Below are 25,631 nucleotides of genomic sequence, written 5' to 3' on the forward strand. Positions count from 1 at the left end.
ATCATGCTCAGTATAGAATCATAGAATCATAGAATCGTTAGGGTTGGAAAGGACCTTAAGATCATCTAGTTCCAACCGCCCTGCCGTGGGCAGGGACACCTGACGCTAAATCATATCACCCAAGGCCTCGTCCAACCTGGCCTTGAACACTGACAGGGAACGGAGCATTCACAGCCTCCCTGGGCAACCTATTCCAGTGCCTTACCACCCTAACAGGAAAGAATTTCCTTCTTATATCCAACCTAAACTTCCCCTGTTTAAGTTTTAACCCATTACCCCTTGTCCTGTCACTACAATATCTAATGAAGAGTCCCTCTCCAGCATCCCTATAGGCCCCCTTCAGATACTGGAAGGCTGCTAGGAGGTCTCTATGCAGCCTTCTCTTCTCCAGGCTGAACAGCTCCAACTTCCTCAGCCTGTCTTCATACGGGAGGTGCTCCAGTCCCCTGATCATCCTCGTGGCCCTTCTCTGGACTTGTTCCAACAGTTCCATGTCCTTTTTATGTTGAGGACACCAGAAGTGCACACAATACTCCAAGTGAGGTGCCACAAGAGCAGAGTAGAGGGGCAGGATCACCTCCTTTGACCTGCTGGTCACGCACCTTTTGATGTAGCCCAGGATACGGTTGGCTTTCTGGGCTGCAGGTGCACACTGCCAGCTCATGTTCATTTTCTCATCAACCAGCACCCCCAAGTCCTTCTCCACAGGGCTGCTCTGAATCTCTTCTCTGCCCAGCCTGTAGCTGTGCCTGGGATTGCTCCAACCCAGGTGTAGAACCTTCCACCTGGCATGGTTAAACTTCATGAGGCTGGCATCAGCCCACCTCACAAGTGTGTCAAGGTCCCTCGGGACGGCATCCCTTCCCTCCAGCGTATCAACCAAATCACACAGCTTGGTGTCATCGGCAAACTTGCTGAAGGCGCACTCAATCCCACCGTCCATATCAGCGACAAAGATGTTAAACAAGACCGGTCCCAACACTGATCCCTGAGGCGCACCACTCATTACTGGTCTCCAGCTGGACATTGAGCCATTGACCACAGCTGTTTGCGTGGGGCCATCCAGCCAGTTCTTTAGCCACTGAGTGGTCCATCCATCAAATTGCTGTCTCTCCAATTTAGAGACAAGGATGTCATGTGGGACAGTGTTGAATGCTTTGCATAAGTCCAGGTAGATGACATCAACTGCTCTACCCCTGTCCATCAGTTCTGTAGCCCCATCATAGAAGGCCACCAAACTGGTGAGGCAGGATTTCCCCTTAGTGAAGCCATGCTGGCTGTCACCAAGCACCTTGTTGATTTTCATGTGCCTTAGCATGCCTTCGAGGAGAATCTGCTCCAAGATTTTGCCAGGCACAGAGATGAGACTGACTGGTCTGTAATTCCCCGTGTCATCCATTTTCCCTTTCTTGAAAATGGGGGTTATATTTCCCTTTTTCCAGTCATCGGGAACTTCACCTGACTGCCACGATTTCTCAAATATGATGTCCAGGGGCTTCACAACTTCATTTGCCAGCTCCTTCCGGACCCGAGGATGGATCTCATCAGGTCCCGTGGACTTGTGCACGTTCAGATTTTTAAGATGGTCCCGAACCAGTTCCTCTCCTACAGTGGGTGCAAGGTCTTCATTCTCACAGTCCCTGCATCTGCCTTCCAAGACTTGGGTGGTGCAGTCAGAGCCTTTGGCAGTGAAGACCAAAGCAAAGAAGTCATTCAGAACCTCAGCCTTCTCCAAATCCTGTGTAGCCAGTTCTCCTGAGAGCTTCCTGAGGGGGCCTACATTCTCCCTAGTCTGTTTTTTATTTGCTATGTACCTGTAGAATCCCTTCCTGTTACCTTTAATACCTCTAGCTAAGTTTAATTCTAACTGAGCCTTAGCTCAGTATATAACTGGGGGCATCTGCCCGAAAGGGCTAGATCACTGGTCGGTTGGGCTGGATATCAGTCGGCGGGTGGTGAGCGGTTGTATTGTCTTCCCTTGTTATTTCCCTTATCATTATTATTATTATTGGTGGTGGCAGTAGTGGTTTGTGTTATACCTTAGTTACTGGACTGTTCTAATCTCAACCCATGGGAGTTGCATTCTTTCGATTCTCCACCCCATCCCTCCGGGAGGGAGGGGAGGAAGGGGTGGAAGTAAGAGAGCAGCTGCTGGTTCTGGGTTGCCAGCTGGTTTGCCAGTCTGTGCCACAGGAAATACTCAAAAACTCGCTGGATGAAGACCTGGGCAAACTCCACTAACTGGACCTGCTTTTTGCATGGACTTGGAAATAGTTGACTTTTATAGGCCCTTCTATTATAAATAATTTAGTTCTATGGTTAACTGAAAAACTTTTTTTTACCTCACTGCTTTCCTTCATCTTTGCCATAAATTGTCCTGACTATCTCTCACCGTAAGGTTTCCTTTCTCTTCAGTGGTAAGTGTTGTTGCATTATCAGAAATGGGAAAGCATCTGTAATGTATCAGATGCCCAGCAAAGTCACATAGAAAGTCAATAGTTTATGTCTGTAGTTGGATTTTACACTAATTTCCAGATTTTGATTTTCCAGAAACATCCTTTTTTAATGTTTCTAAAAAGAAGTAATTTCTTACTGCATACCATAGTTACGATTTTAAATCCACACTATTGTACAGAAAAAATCACTTTCTTATTATTATGTACGATTCTAAACTCCAGTGGGAGTTTGAATTGCATGTAAAATGTAGGATCAGACCTTTTGTGTCGTATTTGATGATACTGTTAATATGCACATGTGTGGTTTAATGGTGTGCACTAACATTGTAACAGCAAGCAAAAAGCAACTGAATGTGATTTTAAGAGAAAATTGCTTTCTTTACAGCACTGAAGGATTAGATGGTCGAGCTCATACTGCACAGATGCAATTTGCAGTTTCTTGAGATAAAGTACTTTTCCTCTCTTGCTGTGGTACTTATCTTTGTTTGTCAAACAATATTGTAAGTCAACGTAACAGACTAAGAAAGACCTAAAATATAAGTCAAATATAACAAAAGTAGCACTGTTAAAACATTTTCTACTATGCAGATTTTTGCATGCAGCAAAACTGTTCTCATTGTAAACCTTGATTCAAGATGTCACCAAGTATGCTGTTCTAAGATCACTAAAACATATGCTGTAGTTCACCAGAATAAAAATCAATGTAAAATTATCAAATATCATAGATGAGTTCTTCAAGCCTTACACTCTGTATTAATAATACACAAACAAAAGAATTTGATGGTGAAGAAACACTAGTAAACCCAAAACATGTAATTGTGAGAAACAAATCTCAAATAGTTGGTCAGATCTGTGACATAGCTTCAGCTATTTTTTTACCTGGCTTTCCCCCATCCCCCCTATTTTTTTTAAATTATAACTCATAAAGAAAATTAATTATTTGTATTTTCTAATTTAACTCTGCTTAAAATCTTAAATCAAATACTTACTGAAGTCTCTGTCCTAAGTCTAGACCTGGAGATTTTTCCCTAGCAAGGACTGAAACCCTTGCTCATTTCATATTACTCAGAGACAGATCACAGTGAGAAAAAAAGAAGGGAGAAAAGCTGTGCAATCAAACACTAGTATTTGGGAGCAGAGACACTGCTCTTTGTTCTGACAGCTACATGAGGCAGAATTAATCTTTGACTTATTTTGTAAGTCAATATTAAATCCTGAACAGTCTATGGAAATAAACTAAAACATTTAGAAGGCAAGTTTTCTTAACAAACAAACACCTATTTCCAGACAACTGAGCCTAGAAGTGAATATAAAGGAAACCTAAGGTGATTGGCTCAAGTATTAGCATGAACATTATAGCCATGTACATTCAGATGTGTTTAAGCCAGGTAACAATCATTTTCCTAAATACTTGTGGTGGATTGACCTTGGCCAGTTTCCCATCCAGCTGCCTTCTCATTATCCTTCCTCATCAGGACAGAGGGGAAAAATTAAAATTAAAAAGACATTTTAAGATGAAAACAGACCCTTAAATTTCATTTATAAGTTGGATATTTAGTTATTGATTTTTAACCTCTTGTTTTCAGGGAAAGGGAAAGAGTAAGGGAAAAGGAAAAGCAAAGAGAAGGAAAGGGAAAGAAAGGGAAGAAGAGGGAAAGGAAGAGAAGGGAACAGAGGGGAAAATATTTTTTAATGTAATTATAAACTGTTTAATTATTTATATTTTATATGTAAGCTTAATTTGCAGCAGTTGAAAACTTTTTTTTTTTTTTTCTAATTCCACTTCAAAATCTGTAATGCTTTGTTCTTGCCTTTCTTCTTCTCTTATCCTAAGACAACTGCTTTTGGAATGTGTAGTGAAACAAATTTGGGTTTGAGTATAAAATAGTAATTTATTTTGTTTGGTTATATTTCAGCTAGGCCTGTTTCCTGCCCTGGTTCAAAATGTAGTCTTACAGTCACTTACACTGGTCTAATGTTATAGGCAGCAGAAGGGTAAAAATGAGTGACAAGAATAAGGAGAATACTAGAAACCTCTTAGTTGTTTCTGGTTTACATATATGATAAACTCCAGTTTACAGTTCTGAAAGCAGTATACTTCTGTTCCCACCGCAATTCAATAGCATTTTTCAGATGCAAAGTACATTAATGGTGGTTCCCTGCCTGTATTAACTGATGCCATATAGAAATGCACTTTGTAGTATTGTCTCAAACATAGAAATGTAGAATGTAGAGTACTTGGTAGCTATCTTGTGCAATCTTTTTTTTTTAATTTATCACATTTTAACTTGGTATCTGTTAGGTTTCTTCTACTTTCTTTTTCTAGAAATTATTCTTTGGGGCTTAGAAATTTTCAACATACTTTCGAAATGTATTCACGGTGAAATTACATTCATTTGTTCTTGTATCATTAGTATTTAGTCACTTAAAGTACTCTTTTTCTGTGACGTTCCCTTCATGATGCATTTACAGAATAATTCAGTCTCAACCTTACATATTTTCTTTTCCTCCGGCCCCCCTCAAAGTAGAACAAGCTACACAGCTCTTGAAGTAAAACAGGTTATCTATGCTACTCAGGAATCTCTGCACCAGTATGAGTTTATCTTCCTCGAATAGGGACCACCAAAATGGAATAGAAATTGCATCTCCCAGTTTTTTGCCATCTATGTTTTTTTTAATGCATTCTTTCTTTTCATTCTGATATTAAAAAACAGATTTTTCTCAGATTCAATCCTTTAATCAGACTGCTAAAACTTCCTTAAGATTCATTGCTCCTATTTTCAAATGCCTTCTTTATGTCTTCAAATTTTCAAATGCCTTCTTCATGTCTTCTTTAGCTTGGCCTTAGACACCAACAACTTTTACTGCTTTATGACTGTTATGTGTTCATCTGGAACTGCTGAATAAAAAAAAGCTGAAAAAAAAAAAAAGAAACCAAACCCAAAACAAACTACTTGTAAGCTGTCACTTTAGACTAATAAATACATCAATACATATGAAAGACAGAAATAATGAAATCAATACATTCATGTTTCTTGAAAAGTGAGTTCAGCTTACAACTTTACTCACATCAATGTAATTGCCAAGTGTAAGCTGATTTAATAAAAATACAGCTGTATATTTTCTTTTTTGTGTGTGTGTGTGAAGTGAGCTTTGCCAACATTTTGACCACATTTGCAGGACATGAACTCGTATAGTCTTTAGCAAGCAGAATATAATAACTGGTTGTGTTATGCATGCTGAGTGCCTTGTTCTTCCTAAATTGAATGACATGTATATCACACAAAATTGTTTGGAGTCAAGGGGTAGTTGCAGCTGGGAAAGGCTCTGACACAAATAAGGATGATTACAGTTATTTTATCCCAATAGCAGAAACTATGGATCTCAGTGGGTAGAATGCCTTTCTTCAATTTGCAAACAAAATAAATGAGCTTAATAAGATGTTGACTGTTTCAGCTGTGAAGCAGATTCAGTAAGGAGTTGTGTTCTTTTTTTTGATGGACCCCAGATAACTCTCAAGGTTACATATTTTTACTTCAGAGAAAATTCTGAATAACAAATTTTTTTGTGTGTGTTTTATCAACAAGGCAATAGCTCTACAGGACACTGCAACTGAGCCATAATTACCTTCTAGTTCCTGAAGGGATACAAAGATGCAGCAGTACCTTACAAAAACCATGTGCCAGCATAATGTTTATTTTCTCCTATATTGCCATTTTATTATTCTGATAACTGATTCACTATTACTTTTCCAAATCGTTTCTCCCAAATTTTCCCACTTTCCCCAGCTCTGTCCCCTTTTCTTCCTCACCTACTCAGGTGTCCATGTGCTACCATGAACTCAGAAAGGGAATTGTGTGGCCTGTTTGCATTCAGAAGGGTGAGAAGAAACTATGTTATGACAGAATCATATTCTTGGACTCACATTCCATGTAAGTCCAAGAGAAATAAAAATTATAATTCCTGATACCACCACGGGGGACTCAGTTGATGGTATATCAACTCTTCTTTATAGCTAACCTCATCAGTGGCTTCATTCAAGTAGCTGTCAAGGCCCTGAGTGTGCTAACAGGACTTCATGGCCTTGGCCAGCCTCCCCTCAAGCCCACCTGGCCTCTGGGTCTCCCCAGAATTAGCTTGAACCCTTCTTGTCCTCAAGCTCACAAAGCTCCTCAGATCCTAGTGCCTGTTCCACATGGAGCCATCGACCCTCATGGCATCCTGGCATTGCGACACCCATTTGTTAACTCATTGTTGCTCAGTCCGTATCTTCCAGCACAGGCCAAGCAAGCTATCTGTCACGCTGTACAACTAGCTGTTCTGTCTATACTGTAAAAAATGCTTCAAAGGAAGAGACAATAAAAGCATGCTAAAGGAGCACAATAAGAATAATCAGAGGTACAAAAATCGTGATTACTAAGAAAAGGTGAAAAAAACTAGATTTCCTGCTCTAAGAAAGAGAACAACAGTGGAAAACATGATTAAAGTTTTCAATTCAGTTTTAAGCATAAATTATTGAATGAAAAGATGATATGATCACATTGTACCTTGTCTTTGTTTTGAAATAGACCAGAATCCTGCCATCATAGTTTAAAATGCACAGCAGTCTATAATTAAGAAAATATTCTAGCTTGTCTGTCTTAGGACAGCACCAACCTGTAGCAATATTTCAATTTTTCACCTGAACATGAGGCAAAATTTCTTTACTGTGAGGGTGACTGAGCATTGGAATAGGTTGCCCAGAGTGGCTGGGGAGTCTCCTTCCATGGAGGCATTCAAGAGCTGTTTGGACACAATTGTGAACAATGTGCTCTAGGCAACACTGCTTGGACCAGGAGGTTGGGCTAGATGACCTCTGGTGGTCCTTTCAGGCCTCAACCATTCAGTGATTCTGCAATTCTATCAAGTGTAGGTAGAATTTCCATCATCTGTGTCCCCAGTCATGTTACTGAATATCTTCTAAGTTTTCTTACGTAATAAGTTGTCAGGACCTTTAACACTCCACTAATCTGGTGTCTGGAAAGTGATGTTGCTCAGTCCAAGTCTGGGTCCTTTGAAATAAAATCCAGCCACAGAGTCTGTGTGGAAATGAAGTTGTACTTCATGAAATACCTCTTCAATTTTCAGAGAAATGTGAGACCATGGTGGTCCCTAAAGGTCCCTGTTAGTGCACGCCTCATCTTTCTGTTCATTTATCTTAGGCTCACTGGGACATGGAGGAAGAAAGAGGGATGGTGAAGGATGTACTTCCAGCATCATCTTTATTGTCATGTATTCTGAAGCAGATTGAATGAGCTCCTCACTCGCAAAATTCAGATATACCCAAAGTCATCTTCTATGTGGGGCCTAAGATTCTAAGGTCTCTATGTATGCATAGAGTAAATATAGCATGTCCAGTGAAGTGTGCATTCTTCCTCTACTGCAATTTGGGTTCCAAGAATCTTAATTCTCTTCCATTAGGCTTGCAGTTCAAGGAGAAAGCAAGTTGAGTTCTTATGAAAAGCCAGTTCTTTATCTGTCTTGTAAAGACACGTAAAAAAAAAAAAAAGACACATGAAAACCAGTACATCATAAAATAAACTTAATATTTGACTATTTTATTCTGGGAAACTTACAGACTCAAACAACTGAAAATTATTTTCAATTTTGTTACAGGTTACTGCATCAAAAACAATCCCAGAAGCTCTCATATAACTTCCTACTCACAGGACATAGGTTTTGTTTATTTGTTTCCTATGCCTCCTTGCACCTTCTCTCATACTGTGCTTTTCTTTGTGTTTGCTTTGGGTATCCGAAATTACTTTCCTGGTCTTAGTACAAATTTTACAGATAGTTCATTACATAAAGAAATACTTTTATGCTTAGCAATCTCAGGGTGTTAAAATAGACAGGGAGCCTGGATTTTGTCCTTTGCTGAGAATTTGTATTTCCGGAGAACAGAGGAAAAAAAAAAGAGAATGAAAACAACATCCTTTACCAGGGATGACTACTGTGCATTTGTTAAGTCCCTCAGACATTTCTGAATGCAGTGTATTACACCAGTAGATGAAGGACTGTGGATTAAGGAACAAACACTATAGCATCTAAAGCCCAGTTACTAAACTCCAGAGAGTCAATCCATACCATTTAAGTTGGGTGTCAAGATAGTATGTGCAATCAATTATAAGATTTAAAAGCCACTAAAAAAAGTAGAGACCACCAACAGTAAATCTCTTATTATGGGGAAAATTGTTTTTACTGCTATGATGGTCTACAAAAACTGAAGCTTTGTGTTGCTACTTTAGTAGTAGATGCACTGAAATTTATTGATTCGATTGGGCTAGTCAAAATAGGGTTAACCTATAGCTGCTGTGGCACAGACTTATCCACAACCACAGTGGTTTTAAGGTGCACCTGTTTCAGTGTGGTCTTCATCTATGGGCCACATTGTCCACAGAGACATACCTGCTCCAGTAAGGCCTTACCCTCTGCTGAAGTCCCTTCAGAAGTAAACCTGCTCCAGTGTGGCCTTACCTATGCCTGCGCTCCCTCCAGGGGTTTACCTGCTGTCATAGTTCTGTCCATGGCCACACACATAGAGGTGCTCCAGCATGACTCATGCACAGACAGAGATGCTCCAAGATCTACCTGTTGCAGCACGGATTTATCCAGAGCCATAAATACTTTGAGGTGTACCTTCTCCAGTGTGGACTTCTTAGCTTTGGGTTACAATCCCTTCAGAGGTATACCTGCTACAGAATAGACATGACCACTCCACAGGCATTTCAAGGCGTACCTGCTCTGGTGTGAATTTATCCATGGCCATGGATGATTCGGGGTGTCCTGCTCCTATGTGGACTCATCCACAGATCACAGGCTCACACTGGAGTTTCAGCCTGTCCAGTACAGCAGCACAGAAACAGCAGTGATGTCCTGGCCATCTTCCAGCCCAGGCACATCACCATTGCTGCTATCAGAATGTTCCCAGGCACAGCAAAGTAAAATGATAAGCAGCACAGCAGTACAGCAAGCAAAAAGCAGCCACTAAGGAGCACTAGACTCTAATACACAGTGAGGCAAGGGAGCCCCGTGGCAAGCACAGGAGCCTGCCAACTGATAGGTAAACAGCAGTAACAGCTATAAATTCCATCTAGCACATTCCAACCAAATTTGTTGTTATCGCAAACCCTTCAAGCCCCATGTTGGGCACTAAAAAGGGTTGTTGTGGTTTAACCCCAGCTGGCAACTAAGCACCACACAGTCACTTGCTCATCCCACCTGGTGGAATATGAGAGAGAATTGGGAGGGTAAACGTGAGAGAAATTGTGGATTGAGATAAATGCAATTTAAAAGGTAAAGCAAAAGCTACACGTGAAAGCAAAGCAAAACAAGGAATTCTTTCACCATATCCCATCGGCAGGCAGGTGTTCATCCATCTCCAGGAAAACAGGGCCCTATCACATGCAACACATACTGGGGAAGATGAATGCCATGAACGCAAACATCTCCCGTTCTTTCTTGCCCCAGATTTACATGCTGAGTATGACTTCATATGGTACAGTATATCCCTTGGGTCAGTTGGGGTCAGCTGTCCAACTTCTTGTGCACTACCAGCCTACTCGTTGGTGGGGTGGTGTGAGAAGCAGAAAAGGCCTTGACTCTGTGCAAGCACCACTCAGCAGTAACAAAAATATCAATTATGAATTATCATCACTGTTTTCAGCACAAATCCAAAACATGATACTATACTAGCTATTATGAAGAAAATTAACTCTACTCCTGCTAAAACCAGTGCAGAAAACTGCTTTTGCTGCTATGATGTTCTACAAAAACTGGAGCTGCCAGTTGCTACCTTACTAGGCACATTTAGATTAAACGTGGTAGTTAAAACAGAATTAGCAGATCAGCTTTTCAAGAGACACAAGTAGGGTGCCATCATCACAAGACCAAGGAGCTTCCAAACATGCTCAGAACCCTCAGTAGGGGTGTGCAGATGGTTAAGGTACCCTAGAGGTTTTTCTGGAAATCTTAGCCATCTGAGTTTTTTCAAAATACAAACTTTAAAATATTCAGTGTCAGCTTTGTCCAGGTTTGCTATTGACAAAACTACTGACCTGTAATGTATTTGCAAATGACTGTTTTTTTTATTGTTCTTAGTTGTTTGGGTTTTTTTTTGCTATGCAAAAGAGAATGCATTAACAGAACACTGTCTGGAGGAATAGGTACTTCTGGCTGGATTATCCTGTTTGGTGTTTTGCTTTTTGTTTTCCACTCTGCATTAATTTTCACCCTAAATTCTTAGCCTAATAATGGTGGTGGGGAACAAACCAGTACTCTTGGTCATCTATTTAAGACAGAACTCTACTTCTCTATTGCAGCAATAACATTTTTACTGTAAGGAATTAAAAATATATTGAAGCAAAGGAGGCTTATTTTAATTTAATTTTCAGCCCACAGCATTATGTATAAGTATGTACAACTTTTAATTCTTGTTAGAGATTTATTATTAGAGGTTTATCTTTTACCTTTGCATTCAAGCTGAATTCCTCTCACCATTGCAAAGAGGAATAGGGCTATGGGCTGGCATATTAATAGTTTTTCAAGGAACACATCTCAGTGGCTCAGGAAAGATTTGAAGTAGTCTTTTTTTCTGTAAGAATGTACGAATTATGAAAGGAGCTTTAGCTATGTCTTGAAAGGAGCCATGTCTTTCCAGCAAAACTTGAAGCTCAGGACCATGTTTCAAAGTCACATACCACTCTGCCCTTGGATGTGCCACATGCCCTGCAACCAGTGCTGAATGCCCTGCACCAGCTACCAAGAAGGAGAAACATGACAGCTACTGCTGAACCCAGGACACTGAGAAACTTAACCACATCTCAGGTTTTGAAGGTGAAAAGTTATGTTTTAACCTGAGAGTATTACACTTAAGAGATAAATATAAATAAATAAATAAAGACATAAATAAAGACATAAACAAAGATATGGCAGAGGAATGGATGCAAGTTAGATGGCTTAAAGGCAAGTTGGTAAAATATCCAGACAGAAAAGAGCACTGAATAAAGAAATAATATGGATTTTTTAAAAATATCCATGGCCTAAAAAAAAAAAAACAAAAACACAAAAAGAATCTAAACAGAACAAGCCCAGTTATCCAAAGCATGTATCCTATTCTAAACTACTGCAACTTCATCATCTGCTATATAAGGTTCTTTGAGTCATAGCAAACCTTTTTTCTTAGGTTAAGAGCACTGAACCTTTACTTCATGCAAATATTTTTGGAACATTATTTAGCAGCTGTAGCCAAAAGGCATTTCTTATTTGTGTCTGGCTAGATGGGAACAATATAGTTCTTACTTGTGTCTTCTGTGCTTTTTATTACCTGGAGACTTGATGGGATTGCACATTGAGGCATTTGGAGCCAAAATAAGTGAATGTATCAGTCTGACAGTTGAATAACATCATTGTGTAAATGGCTTGTAAAGCAGTACTTCTTGGGAAACGGTGCTGATTCTTGTCAGGATTTTGGTTGTGTTTCAATATTTTAGCTAACAGAGTTGCAGTCTGTGAGACCTTTCTTATCTGAGTTAATTGTTTTCACACTAGAGGTACACTATCATAGTGGGATCAGTTGTGGTGTTTGAGCTACAGCTCCACAGTAAATGTGATCCTTTCTCCATGAGGGATCCTCAATCTGGAACTTGCTCCTCTTCTTTTCCCCACAGCTAGAACTGAGTAGTGCTGCCAACTTTGAAATGAAGAACACGCAAATACACTTAGGAAGAAGGAGGCATGATATACACTGATGAAAAATGGGGCATGATGTCTAACATCTTTATAAAAAGTTGTTTATGCTTTTCTGTGAAGTAGTTCAAGATGGAGTAGCACAAAAAGAAGGACTAAGATCTCTGATAGACAGTTCATTTCTCCCTTCTCATGTTTCTTTTAGATTCGCCCTCCGTCAATGAACATTAAGTGGCAGATGCATGTTTATGGACTATATGGAAAAGATTTAAATATTCTCTAAATTGTACAAGTATACATATGTAAATGCAGATACATATACATATATAGATACTATACATGCACAAATATATATAGATTCCTAAAGATGCATGCATCATTCCTGTCATTTCATTTGTAGATAAAAAATATAAACATATCTATTAGTCATAAAATTTAATATTTTCCAATTTCAAAGTAACTCTAGAAAGCTGCTTCACACTAAGGACCAGATTATGAATTCCTGATTGCAAATGCCAACCAGGTATTCACATGAGATTATACTCATTGACTTCATTTACGTTACTTGTGTGATTAATTATTCATAATGGTCTTAGAACAATAAAATTTTTAGTTATTCAGTTATTTAAAATCTTACATATGAATAAATCTTGGTTGGTTAGGTAAGTTTCACTGACACTAGTATGAACAGTCATGTGAATACCTTGGCTGGGCCAAACCTGTCATACAAAAGAATATGACTAAAATTCTTGTTAAATGATTTCCTGAAATATTTACAGGTTTACACATAGCTAAAATGTCATCCAGCTATGTAACAGCTGTATTGATGTTCCATATTCATTAATAAAAATGAGTGCCTAATTTATATAACCATCCTAGTAAATTTTCCTTCCTATAACAGACAATACATCCATCTCAAGCACCTAACAAAATAACACTAAAATAACTTTTGAAAAAGACTAGGGGAAGCAAACACACACTACATATATGAAACTTAGCACAAGTACAGTTTTTTGTACCAAGCTAATTTCCAGATTCAGGAAGACATGCTTTCTGTAAATAAAGAAACAGTGCCCAGCACTAAATGTGAGTTAAAATGCTGGACAAAAAAAAAATGCAATAAAAATTTCAGAAGTAGCTCCGAAAGGTGCTCTAGGACACTTCTTACTTCAACATGACCACAAGATTATAATGACAGAGAGCAGAAGAGATGTGTGACATACATCATTTTTTTCTGATTCAAGAAGCTATTAGATAAAAATTAGTAACTTCAGTAAAATAAGAAAGGCAGTATGACCCTGCAATGACTATGGTGCTAAAAGGAGTCTAAATCTAGGATGAATTAACTATAGCATTTAGAGACAGAGATTTTAAAATCTGGTCAATTTACCCTTTGACTTACCATAAATCTAAGCTTTTAGTACACTCATACATTACATTTGAAATACTTTTTGCAATGAATGGCACTTTGACATCCTTTTCTATTTAGGTAGGCCTATTCTGCTTTGCACTTAATATTGTTTAAGTATGATGCCATATACTATTTATTATCTCTTTCTTCCAGTAAATCTATTTATAAAAGACCATTTGATTCAAATGTTATTTTCTTATACATAAAAGATAAAAATCAAAACTTTTTAAAGTCTGTTGATTTTTTTTTCCTGACCTCATTCAGCACTGGATCAGATCTATCATCATAAACTGACTCACAACAGTATTTCAATAGTAAAACTTAAAGGAAGTGATTCTTTCCCTGCCTCTAAATTCAAATGGTTACTTCACTACCATGCAATCTGCATTGTGTCTAACTGATATCTGACTCTGATTGGTGACAACAAATCTAAAAGAAATCTAATTAAATTTTCCTCCCCATTTGACACATATCAATGGAAACAAAAATTAATATTCTTACCTATTATGCATTATTGGTACAAGATTGAAATGTTCAATAGAGATTTCTCAAGTTTCCATAAGCAGTCTTCTTCATCTGTAAGTAAATACTCCTGTATATTGCAGTACTCCAGAATATTACCTACCGACCCTTATCACCATTGTCATACACCCTAAAATTACCTGGGTTCGGCATCCGAATAAGGGGGTTAATAGTGAAACCTATAAAAATAATCAACATTAACTGTGTAGTATTAGGACGATTCTGGGCATAGCATTCTGTTCAAACTGTAGACAACTAAATTTAGCTAGCAGCTTGATTCAGTTGCCAAAGCATAGGTGTCCACCGCCACCAGGACATTCTGTCTTGTGTCCACCTGACACTCAGAATAACAGACTTCATATTTGTCAGTCCTCTACCATTGTCTCAAAATACCACCTATTACCATCTTTCTTTTCATATTACCATATGTGGGTGAGAATTGTTTTCAGCGGGAGCAAGGTGACAGAATAAAGAGGAGTCAGATCTCCTTGCCCAGGCTTTTGGCTCTTTGACTTAGGTTTTTCAACTCATTTGTCTGAACTAAACTCCAAGAGCCAAGGGAAGGGTTTCATGTCTAAATCACACTCATTATCTCTGTATCATACCAGCATGTCATGGTTATAGGTGTAATCACACAAAAAAGTTGTGAAGCTTCTGTGTGCTTTTACACCATGCCAACTGTTAGACGTCAGTATACAATCAATAAACAGCGCCTACATCTGAAACAACGGAATAGCATTGTTGTCTTTTCTTCCTCAGCCTTCTCTCAGCTCTTCTCTGAATGTGACTTAAATAAGGTTCAACATTAATTCTAAATCAGATGCAGGCAAGAGAGAGATGCTCAAGCACTTTTCAGATGTTCACAAAGAACAGTTTCTGAAGAGCATGTTTTCAGAGCAAAATACTTTTTTGTGTGCTGCCAGTGTGCATCTAGCCTGCTTTCTGATTAGTTCTTTTCCTTTATACTCTATAGGATGTTGATTCTAAAGCTGAAAGGTTCACTCCTGCAAATTCTGAGTCATTGAAGTATTTATGCAGAAACCATATAATTTGATAAAATTTTCTTACTGGACACAGAATTATATTCAAATTAAAGCTCTCAAGGAAGCTGTGTGCACAACCTAGTTGCAGCTGAACTTTGGGACAATGGGCTGAATACTTTGGCACTGTGCCATAAAATGGAAAGAATGACAAGGAGCATTGTTACTATTAAAATTATTAAAATGGGAGATATCAAAGAGCTGTCTTGGAGTATGCAGCCCCCAAGAACAGGCAACAGTAGCTGTTGAGCAAAAGATAAAACAAAAATCTAGAGAGAGCTTTCTGATGCCTTATCATTCCGATTTCTGTCAGTCAGAATTTGTGAGCTTCCTGAGGAAAGATTTTGTATGTGCCTCTGGATTTACATTGAATGTAAACGCATTCATATTTTTTGCCTCTCTTTGACCAGTTTGTTTCTATCTTGTTGGTATCAAAAGGTGGGGCAGGAATTCAGTGCCTAGTCATTGTATAACACTAATGTCTCTACAGTGCATTAGTTTTTAACTAATTTCTTCTCAATTACAAGGCCTGTTGGAAACTTGTGCACCCTCGGCATAAACCAGACCATGCTTTTGCAGTTTCTCTGTATCTGCATGATTTAAGAAGAGGCACATGAGGGAACCTTGGCTTACATTTGTTGTAGATTTTATTTTTATGAGATGCATTTTCATCTGTAATCAACACTATCCATGAAGCAAACAGACATCAGAGACTGATATTTAATGTCTTTGTTTACACCTCTAAGAAAAAAAAAAGATAGAAAGTTTGTAAATTGTTTTCATTGTTGTCCTGCATTTTCTCTTCCTCTGTTGCTGTTGCCTCTTTACACATCTTTTTCTCCCTCTATGATTTATTATTCTCACATAGTAAAACCTGGTTGTTTTCTCTGGAAGACAATTATATCCTAGTATATGGTTGTAGCATCCTTTGACAAATCCAAAAGAATTTCTGTATTTCACAGTAACACAAATATGGTTGATCTGTTCCTGAAATAAGGACATGTGACCTTCATTTCTGTTTATAACAAATATAGATTTCTAGTCTGTGGTTCATATGATCCAAATTTAAATGTATCAAATAGACTGAAAGTTATGTCTGCATTTATTCATCCACCTCCTGATAAGTGCCTTTTAAGTCTTTGCATTCTCTCTTTTCTTACAAAGTACAAACAAACAAACAAAAATCCCAATCTTAAGGGAGCAGCTTGCCAAAGCTATGTTATCCAATGTATTTGTGGAGCACAAAGAGGACTACTAAGAAGATATGTGTTAATATCTGACAAGACAAAGGTAAATGTGTCTTTACTATGTCCTTATGACAATGAAATAAAATTCCTTATTCAGTATTCAACTCTTCTTTCCAGACAAGGACAGTAGTTTAATATTCAGTCTAAGTAAGACGAAAATATGTTTTGGAGGTTATTAAATTGAAAGAAACCACAGATTTTTGTACCATCTCCCAGGATGAAGTTTGTGTTTCTTTCTTTATCAGAAATGACAAGAGCTTATTTTAGAATCACTTCTAATACCAGATTGTCGGATATGAATTTGTGGCCAAAGATAGCTTTATTTTTGAAAGCAATATGTCTTTGAACATGGACCTGCTCACATACTGCTTTCCAAAAGACTGATGTCTTTTTCATTTTAAATTATATAGATACATCAACTATTTTTCTACCTTTTTGTTTGGCTACTGATACTGACACAGAGATCATCAGTCTATAGAGTAATGACGACATTTTCACTTCATAACTTCTTATGCAATTTTTTTATTTTATTCTCAGGTAAAAAAAAACTTTTTTTTTTACCATTGGCATGATTTTCAGGCACAATTATTGTCTGTGGAGAGGATGTGGTTTTATTGTTTGTTTGTTTTCAGTTCAAAAAGGCTCAATAGTGTAGCTCTGCTGACATCTACCAAAGTGACCCTAAAGGTACATATGGCATAAGAGCAAGTAGGCATGTTTGAACAACCAAAACCCTACAAATTATTGTTTGTTAACTATGCTTGGAAGATGGAGCTAAATTTGAGAGTGGTTATCTGTTCTTCCAGTGGGGAGTTTTCTACCAGGTATGTCTGAGTTTCCTCTTTGAAAGAAGTAATGCCATTGCTCCAGAAGAGAGTTCTTGTATGAATTAGCATTCATCAGAGCACACACTACATAATTTTCTATGATTATTTTTGTCTGGATAGCTCTTAAAATAATATTTTTGACTGAAGAATCATATACAGCTAGAATGTCTCTCTGAGAGTTCATCATTTTCTTGATACTTCAAAATTACTTAGAGCTGATGAGTCTAACAAAATACTTTGAGCAGCCTGAGACGTTATACACTTTTGAAGTATCATGTGACTCCTTATGTTGTTTAGTTTGGTCTTGTTCCCGGTTGTACAAAGTGTGCATATATTGGACCTATGTGCTATTTAATTAGTGTTCAGGGATATACAGACCTTCCTAGGGTATGTCTACAGATGGATAAGCATACATTAGTTCTCTCGGTACTTCAGGATGACCTCATTCAAGCTTATTTTGAAAGCTGCATAATTACTAAAATTCTTCTATACCCAGGCTGTGGGTCCAGTGCAAATAGAAGTTCACAAATGTCACACTTCAGAAAGCAATTGAGTCTTTTGAATTTGAATATATTTTTTTCATCCTTTAAGTCCAGAAGAAAGTAATTTAACTAACATTACTAGTGAATGCAATCTGCTTCACATTTGCAACCACTTGTCACCACTATGCTGTGCTGGTGAAATCCAGGTTCCACATCTTGGTCTCTGGCTTGTTTCAGAACATTAAAACTTACGAAGTTCCATATAAAAGTAATGTGCAGAAGATCCTAACATAACATGGGCATGTGAAGAGTAAGAGGTTCTTTCATTTTTATAGAATTATATCATAATCCATTTATTAGATTTTCTCCTTTTTATAATACAGTAGATGTTGCAAATCATAGAATCATAGAATAGTTAAGGTTGGAAAGGACCTTAAGATCATCCAGTTCCAATCCCCCTGCCATGGATAGCAACACCTCACAATAAGCCATGTCCCCCAAGGCTCTGTCCAACCTGGCCTTGAACACCGCCAGGGATGGAGCATTCACAAAATAAGCATCTATTGAGATAAAACAATTCCAAAACTGTGTAGTCCAAAAGCTTCTTATTCAGTTCCAAATAGCTCAGTCCTCTACTTATATCACTATCCTAGATCCTTTTGAGACACTGAATTGTCCTTTTTTACATATTCCTTACTAATGAGCCCCTTTCTAACAAACATGGAAAACCTCCTTAATAAGTCTTTGATTTCTTATAGTTTGTGTTCAAGGCTGTGGTAAGGGGATGATGTCAACAACACATAATAAGTCAAAAGCTTTATTTTTCTTCTCATTCTGTTGTGTTTGCATCTACAGTTATAACTTAGTACCTTAAAAGTCATACTTTGATTTAAAAATACAGATAGACTCTCAAACCAATCAAGTATGAGCACTCAATCTTCTTGAGGCTAATGTGTCATTTACAGTAAGGGTCAGTGTTACTATCTAAAATGGAAGCAACGCTTTATTTTTCCAGCTTCAATCTGCCCTTTGCCTATCTGCCTCTACTGTACAAAAACACTGCTTTGCTGTAGTGTCATGTATCTAGCAAACAGAGAATATTTTTTATTCTTGTAGCAAGCCTGTTTAATCAATACAGATACAGACCAAATAAGCATTTATCTTTAAAATTTATGGCAAAAGAAATCCTGGGCTAGAGAGGACAGGAACCTGCAGGAGGTAGATTTTCTCACGCTATATGTTTTAGGGAAAAAATCAAATTAGAGATTTTTATTTTTTTTTACCCTGTCACTACCTTATATTGGCAGAAAGCAGCCAGAAGGTTACAGAATATCTTTAATGTTTCCTCTTTAACTTGCTGTAATGCTGGTGAGTGAGTGAATCTCTGTTGGATGATTTTGCACCTCAGTATGAGCATCATGTAAGAAGGCAGAGCAACTGCTTGCTTTTTAATGCTATAGGTAGAGCTCCAAGAAAGAAAAGGGATCTCAAATGGCTAAGTACAAGGGATAATCACCAGATGATTGCTAAAATATTGAATAGCACTCTGAAAGAATGGTGTACAACAACAGTAACTTCTAATTTCTTATATTTGAAAGAGAGCTAACACCAAGTTTCTGACTATTTGATGAAGCAATGGTGAGCTGCTATGTGAAAGTAGTGACATAAGAGGCGTGATTTAGACATAATTTAGTTTCCATAACATAATCCCTGTGCAGATCTGACAGGATGGGCAGCTTTGATTTTGGTTTGGTTTGGTTTTTTGTAATCCTTGATATTGCCTTAGGAATTTCCATATTCGAAATTTTACTATAGACTGGTTTTTACTTTAGCTGGAATTTTAACTCATTAAATCTAACTTCAAGATAAGAGTCAGTGGTTTTACTGAGTTGGCCTAAGGTTAAGTCAAACCAGTGTCAGAAGGTTTATGACTTGTAGATCCAGTGTAACCTAGATCAAATCTGTTCAGCAAAGACAATTGATCTTTTCTTGCCAGAAATCCTAGTATACAACTTCAGAATGATCTTGAATGGTTAGTTGTATATGAATAGTAAGTCTGATGCAGGATATATTGGACTAATTCTACAATGGCCAGACAGATGATCTGCACATTTGGAAAAACCCAAGTGTTAAACTTCCTGCATGTACAGATAGATTGCACTGCATGAAGAGTGAAATGTCTGGTATAAATCTATATTGAAGTTGTTCTTCATATGCTTGATGAATACTTATTTTATAGGATTTATGTAGAAGTAGTTTTCTGTAACTATCAGAACATGAATTAAAAATATGATAATGACGCTATACTTCAATCATGCCAATCTTTTAGTATTTGCTGCTATTCAAGAGAATGTCACATATGTTTTAAGATACGAACCTTTTATGTTTTCATACATATGTCTTCTGATTTGCATTTCATTCTCTTTCTCTCTGTTAAAATAATGGCGGAACAGAGAAAGTAATACAAAAAGTAGTTCTGCATATAATTTCCATAAAGAGACATGCATCTAAGATATTGGATTATTCAAGTCTAACAGAAGGTTTATCGAGTCTTGCCCAGAATTAGTTCTCTTTCTTCCTGAAAGAGGGTAAAGCAAGAACAGGATAGTAGTGATGCAGAAAAATGGGGTCCTAGTCCCTAGATGTAACCATAAACTAGGTCATTTACTACTGGAAATCTGAATCCTTGAAGTATTATTTGCTGACACATCCAGGGTAGCATCTATTTTAATCTAATTTTAGTTGTCTATCATACAGACATCTGCAGCTGAGCTAGTCACCCTGGGTTCTCTTCATAGTCAATAGAGAAAAGGAGCCACTTTTTAAGGAGAAATTCACCTGACTTACTTTTGATGCCTACTTTAGCATGAAATGAATCGTGCCCTAGAAGTTCTTATTTCTCTTCACTGAGCAAAGAAGGAGTATAGGGTATCTAGCTCACCTCTAGAGACTTACACTGTGAAGGTCTAAGTGAGGCGAGCTGTGTCATTTGATACCAGCCCTTACTTTAACCAATAAATGATTAGTTTTATAAAAGAAAAGAGCTTTCAAAATATGATCAAAAGCCCTGCACTTCAGAATATTCTGCCAAATGGTGCTATATGCAATGCTCAGTAAGAATAATGGTTCCATTTGGCTGGAATGGAAAATTAACATAAAACACAATTATTTCCTAAACTCCAGAGTCTGGCCCAGCTCATAAGGTTTTGAACTAAATAGAAGTGGCATAAATTCTTTCACATTCTTCCTTAGTGTCCTGGGTTCCGCAGTAGCAGTCATGTTTTTCCTTTGTGTTAACTGGTACAGTGCTGTGTTTTGACTTCCAGTTTAAGAACATCATGTTCTCGGTTGTTGCTAAGTGATGTTTACCCTGACCAAGGACTCTGTTTTTGCCAGGGAGGAGGGGAGGCTGTGAGGAAGCAGAGACGGGGCGCCTGACCCGGGCTCGGGGAGGTATTATACCACAGCACGTCATGCCCGGGGTGAGGGGTAACTGGGAGTGACCTGGAAGGACAATGTTTCTTTGGCCGGTGGTAAAATCATTGTTGTAGCTGATAGTAGCGGTGGTGATTTGTTGCTGGACTGTTTTTGTCTCAACCCGTAGGAGTTGCACTCTCTCGATCCTCCTCCCCGTTCCTCCGGGAGCGGGGAAGGGGAGAGCCCCGGTGCGGGGAGGCAGGGGGGGAAGACGGACACGGACCTCGATTGTTGTCAGCTCGGCACCACTCACTGGGAGTGAGTGAACAAGCTACCTGACTGGGTTTAAACCACGACACTTAGCCCCTACTTTCCTTGAGCTATCACATCCTTATTTTTCCTCTCATTATGAAACATCTGATCTAAATGTTATGAAAAAATGTCTATAAAGGTAAACTAATATAAAGAAAGATACATCTTACTAACTTTGATCATTTTCATAGAATCATAAAATCGTAGAATAGTTAGGGTTGGAAAGGACCTTAAGATCATCTAGTTCCAACCCCCATTCCATGGGCAGGGACACTTCCCACTAAACCATGCCACTCAAAGCTCCGTTCAACCTGGCCTTGAACATTCCCAGGATTGGAGCATTCACAACTTCCTTGGGCAATGCATTCCAGTGCCTCACCACTCTTACAGTAAAGAACTTCTTCCTTATATCCAGAGTAAACCTCCCCTGTTTAGGTTTTAACCCATTACCCCTTGTCCTATCACTACAGTCCCTAATGAAAAGTCCCTCCCCAGCAGCCTTGTAGGCCCCCTTTTGTCTGAAGTAATTTGGCAGATTCAACTTCAATTTGTATATTGTTTTCAAAGTTTCAAATTACAGACTTAAAAAGAAAGACGTTTCAAAATTTATTCCCTAACAGTAATTTTATCTTGACTTAAAGTTTTCTTTCTCTTCTGAAAAAAAAGAGAAAATTCCTACACCCATCATAAGACTTAATAACACTAAGTCTCCATGTTTGCCTTCTTTTCCCTATAGAAGAAAAAACTATCTCTATATTAAAAAATATTTTTTTAATTGGCATTATTTATTTTGTTTGTCAATGTAACTTCAGATCACTTGTTTTATAATGGAGAATTGGGAAAAAATATGTTACTTTTTTATAGACTTTTTGAGCTTCCTTTTCCTTTTTTTTCTTACTTCTAATATTTACTTATAGATGACTCATTGCTTGACCTATTCTAACATTCAAAAACCAATCCCTCATTCCTTTAGGTATTGTACTGTAGCTGTTACATTGGTAAGCAAATTTCAAGCTTTATTGTTGAAATCTGTAGGGATTTCATGTGCAAAATAACAGCTAGGTGATCACTGATATTTTGTAAATTTATCTTCTGAATAACAGGTGGTCATTATAATCTTTGTAAATTTTTCATGCTTTATACATGCACTTTAGTAAGAACACTAGAAATGACGCAGTAACTCTTGCGAGTTTTAAGAAAGAAAAGCTCATTTTGAGTTTCTAATTACTTTAAGTATTATTAAAAACCAAAAGAGTGCTTTTTGTCACAATTAACTGATTGGACCACGCACACGCTTTAGGTGTAAATAGTTTTCCTGTAGAAATTTGAAGAAAATGGAAAAAGTTAGTTGCAATTTGAATGTACTTCCTTCTTTATTATTTTTTTTTTTCACATGCATATTAGGTCAAAGCAATTAGTCAGTCAAATGCTTGTATCAGGATGTGGAGCTGGTAATTGTTTGAATACGCTTGTTTGCCAGACAACATGCATTTTCATAACCAGAGCTACTGGTAGGGTTATGTTTAATATAAAAGGAAGAAAAGACGAGGGAGAATTTATTGCAAAAAAGTCAATTTTTTTTATATAGGACACATTTACTATAAACCTTTCAGATTTGATAAAACTATGCTAAGTGTTGGGGTTTGGGTTTTTTGTTTGGTTTTTTTTTTGTTTTGTTTTTGTTTTTGTTTTTTGTTTTTGTTTTTTTTAAGAGAGAGAGAAAATAGCAGTTACTTAACAAAACCAAACACTTAATCCTAAACAACCATCATGTCTGGAAATAATTTGTTTCTTTTATCATGTGTTGTTTCAGATTTAGTTCCAGTTTTACATTCCTAAAGTTATTTGTGTAGATATAGTGAAGAAAAGGTACAAATATCACTCAAGCCTTCACTGACTGTATTGACTAGATCAACACTGACTGTAGTAGAAGCTGCCAATATTAGCTAGCATTTGTCATTACCTGCACAGGCAACTCAATTGAGCCCCAGATGCCAGTCACAATGATATGAGATGAATACTTATTAACATGTAACAAGACAGAAGATTTTTATTTTAAAAAAGACAAGTCTTTAAATTATTTAAAAACTTCAGTAATTTCATCAGGTACTCATTGTTCCAATTTTCTAAGTACAAGTCTTTTTTTTTCTTCTTCTTTTAACCTAAAAAAGTTCTTTGCCAATTTTGATTGTTACTTTTATTTAGTAAATCTAAGCATTTAACTACAACAGCTGTTAATTTATTGTGAAGTTTATGTTCATTTTTGTTTGTTTTGTTTTTTTTTTTAAGTATGAGACCTACAAATTCAGTGGTAGAATAAGGTCTCTGACTACAGAATTAAAAATATATACCAAACTGCTGACAGTAATACAATATATCACTTGAACCTGAGTTACTGGTCAAGGGATACTAACATATCCTTTGTTATGATATGAGATATGCATGCTCCCTTTAATGTATGATCTTTACAAGACAGCTTCAAGCAGGTAGAATGTTCTTATGTTCATATCAATTTTACTTTTTTTTAATTAAATTTCACCTTTGGCATAAATAAATAATCATTCTTAGATCAATAGTAATAATGAGAAGATGTAAAACTTATTTACCTTCATGTTTCGCTATTTCTAATTTTAGATTGGGTTTTCATTGTTTTATTCCTTTCTTTTCCCTCAGTTCTGCCTGAAAAAGACAAAGCTTTAATCAAGACTTCAAGGAAAAGGGGGATAATATCATGCCTGCCCGTGATAAGCTGAGGGATGACACATCAAGGTTAGAGGAGCAGGGTGCTAGGAAGGGCCCTTAGCCTGCTGCTCTGAGCCATGCTGGGTATGCAGAGATGAGCCAGAGGCTCCTGAGGTAATAGGATCCAAGAGGAAACAACACTGAAATACCTCAAATGAATAAAGAGGTATTCCTCTAAGGAGGGGACACAGGTGGACAATCCAGCTGAAGTACCTCTTCACTAATGCATGCAGCATCAGCAATAAACAGGAAGAATTGGAAGTCACTGTGCTGTTAAAAAACTACGACCTACTTGCCATTTCTTAAACTTGGTGGGATGAAACCCCTGACTGAAGTGCAGCTATCAATGGCTACAGGCTGTTCAGAAAGGGCAGGCAAGGAAGGAAGGGTGGCGGGGTTGCCTTCTACATCAAGAAATGGATAGAGTGCAAAAAGCTGTCTCTGAAGAATAGCCACAAACAGGTTGAAATCTTATGTTACCCATAATCAGAGACCAAGGCAACAAAGGGAACCTTGTGGTTGGTGCCTACCACAGGCTGCTTGATCAAGGGGAGCCAATTGATGAAGCATTCTTCCTCCAGCTACAGGAGGCATCCTGCTCACAGGCTTTTGTCCTGCTACGGGATTTCAACCACCCTGACATCTAATGGAAAAGTAGCATGGTGAACAGTTGGCACTCCAGGAATCTCCTGGAGTGCATTAAGGATGACTTCTTGAGTCAGGTAATAGACAGCCCAACCAGAGGGGATGCAATACAGGACCTGTTAGTCACCAGTGCAAGTGAACTATGTGGTACATCATGATTGGAGGCTGCCTGGCCTGCAGGAATCATACTCTAGTGAAGTTCACAGTCATGAGGGATAGAGGTTAGACAAAATTTAAAGTCAGGACTGAATTTTAGGACAGAAATCTTACAGCTGTTCAAGGAATTAGTCAATTAAACCCCCTGGGAAACTGCCCTCAGGGACAAGGGAGCAGAACAGAAATGGCAGATCTTTAAGTATACTTTCCATAGAATACAAGAGCTCTTGAACCCCATGTGTAAGAAATCAGGAAAGGAAGGCTGAGTAGAGACCCGATGGTCAAACTAAAAGGAAAGAAGGAAATGCACAGGCGGTGGAAGCAGGGACAGGTATCCTGGGGAGAGTATAGGGATGCCACCCAGTTGTATAGGGATGGGGTCAGGAAAGACAAGGCGTGGCTGGAGCTAAACTTGGCAAGGGATGCAAAGAATAAGAAAGTCTTCTACAGGTATGTCAGCTGGAAAAGGAAGGTCAAAGAAATCCTACTCCCCCTGATGAGCAAGACTGGCAAACTGGTAACAGACAAGGAGAAGGGTGATGCACGCAACTTTTTTTTTCATCAGTTTTCACTGGCAGCCTTGCTTTCTGACACCTCTCAAGTGGATGGACCACAAGACAGGGACTGGGGCAGAGAAGTCCCTCCCACTGT

Source organism: Pezoporus occidentalis, unplaced genomic scaffold (genome assembly GCF_034315485.1).
Source record: "Pezoporus occidentalis ecotype Australia unplaced genomic scaffold, CSIRO_AGI_Poc_V1 ctg5, whole genome shotgun sequence".
In the NCBI taxonomy this organism is placed as follows: domain Eukaryota; kingdom Metazoa; phylum Chordata; class Aves; order Psittaciformes; family Psittacidae; genus Pezoporus; species Pezoporus occidentalis.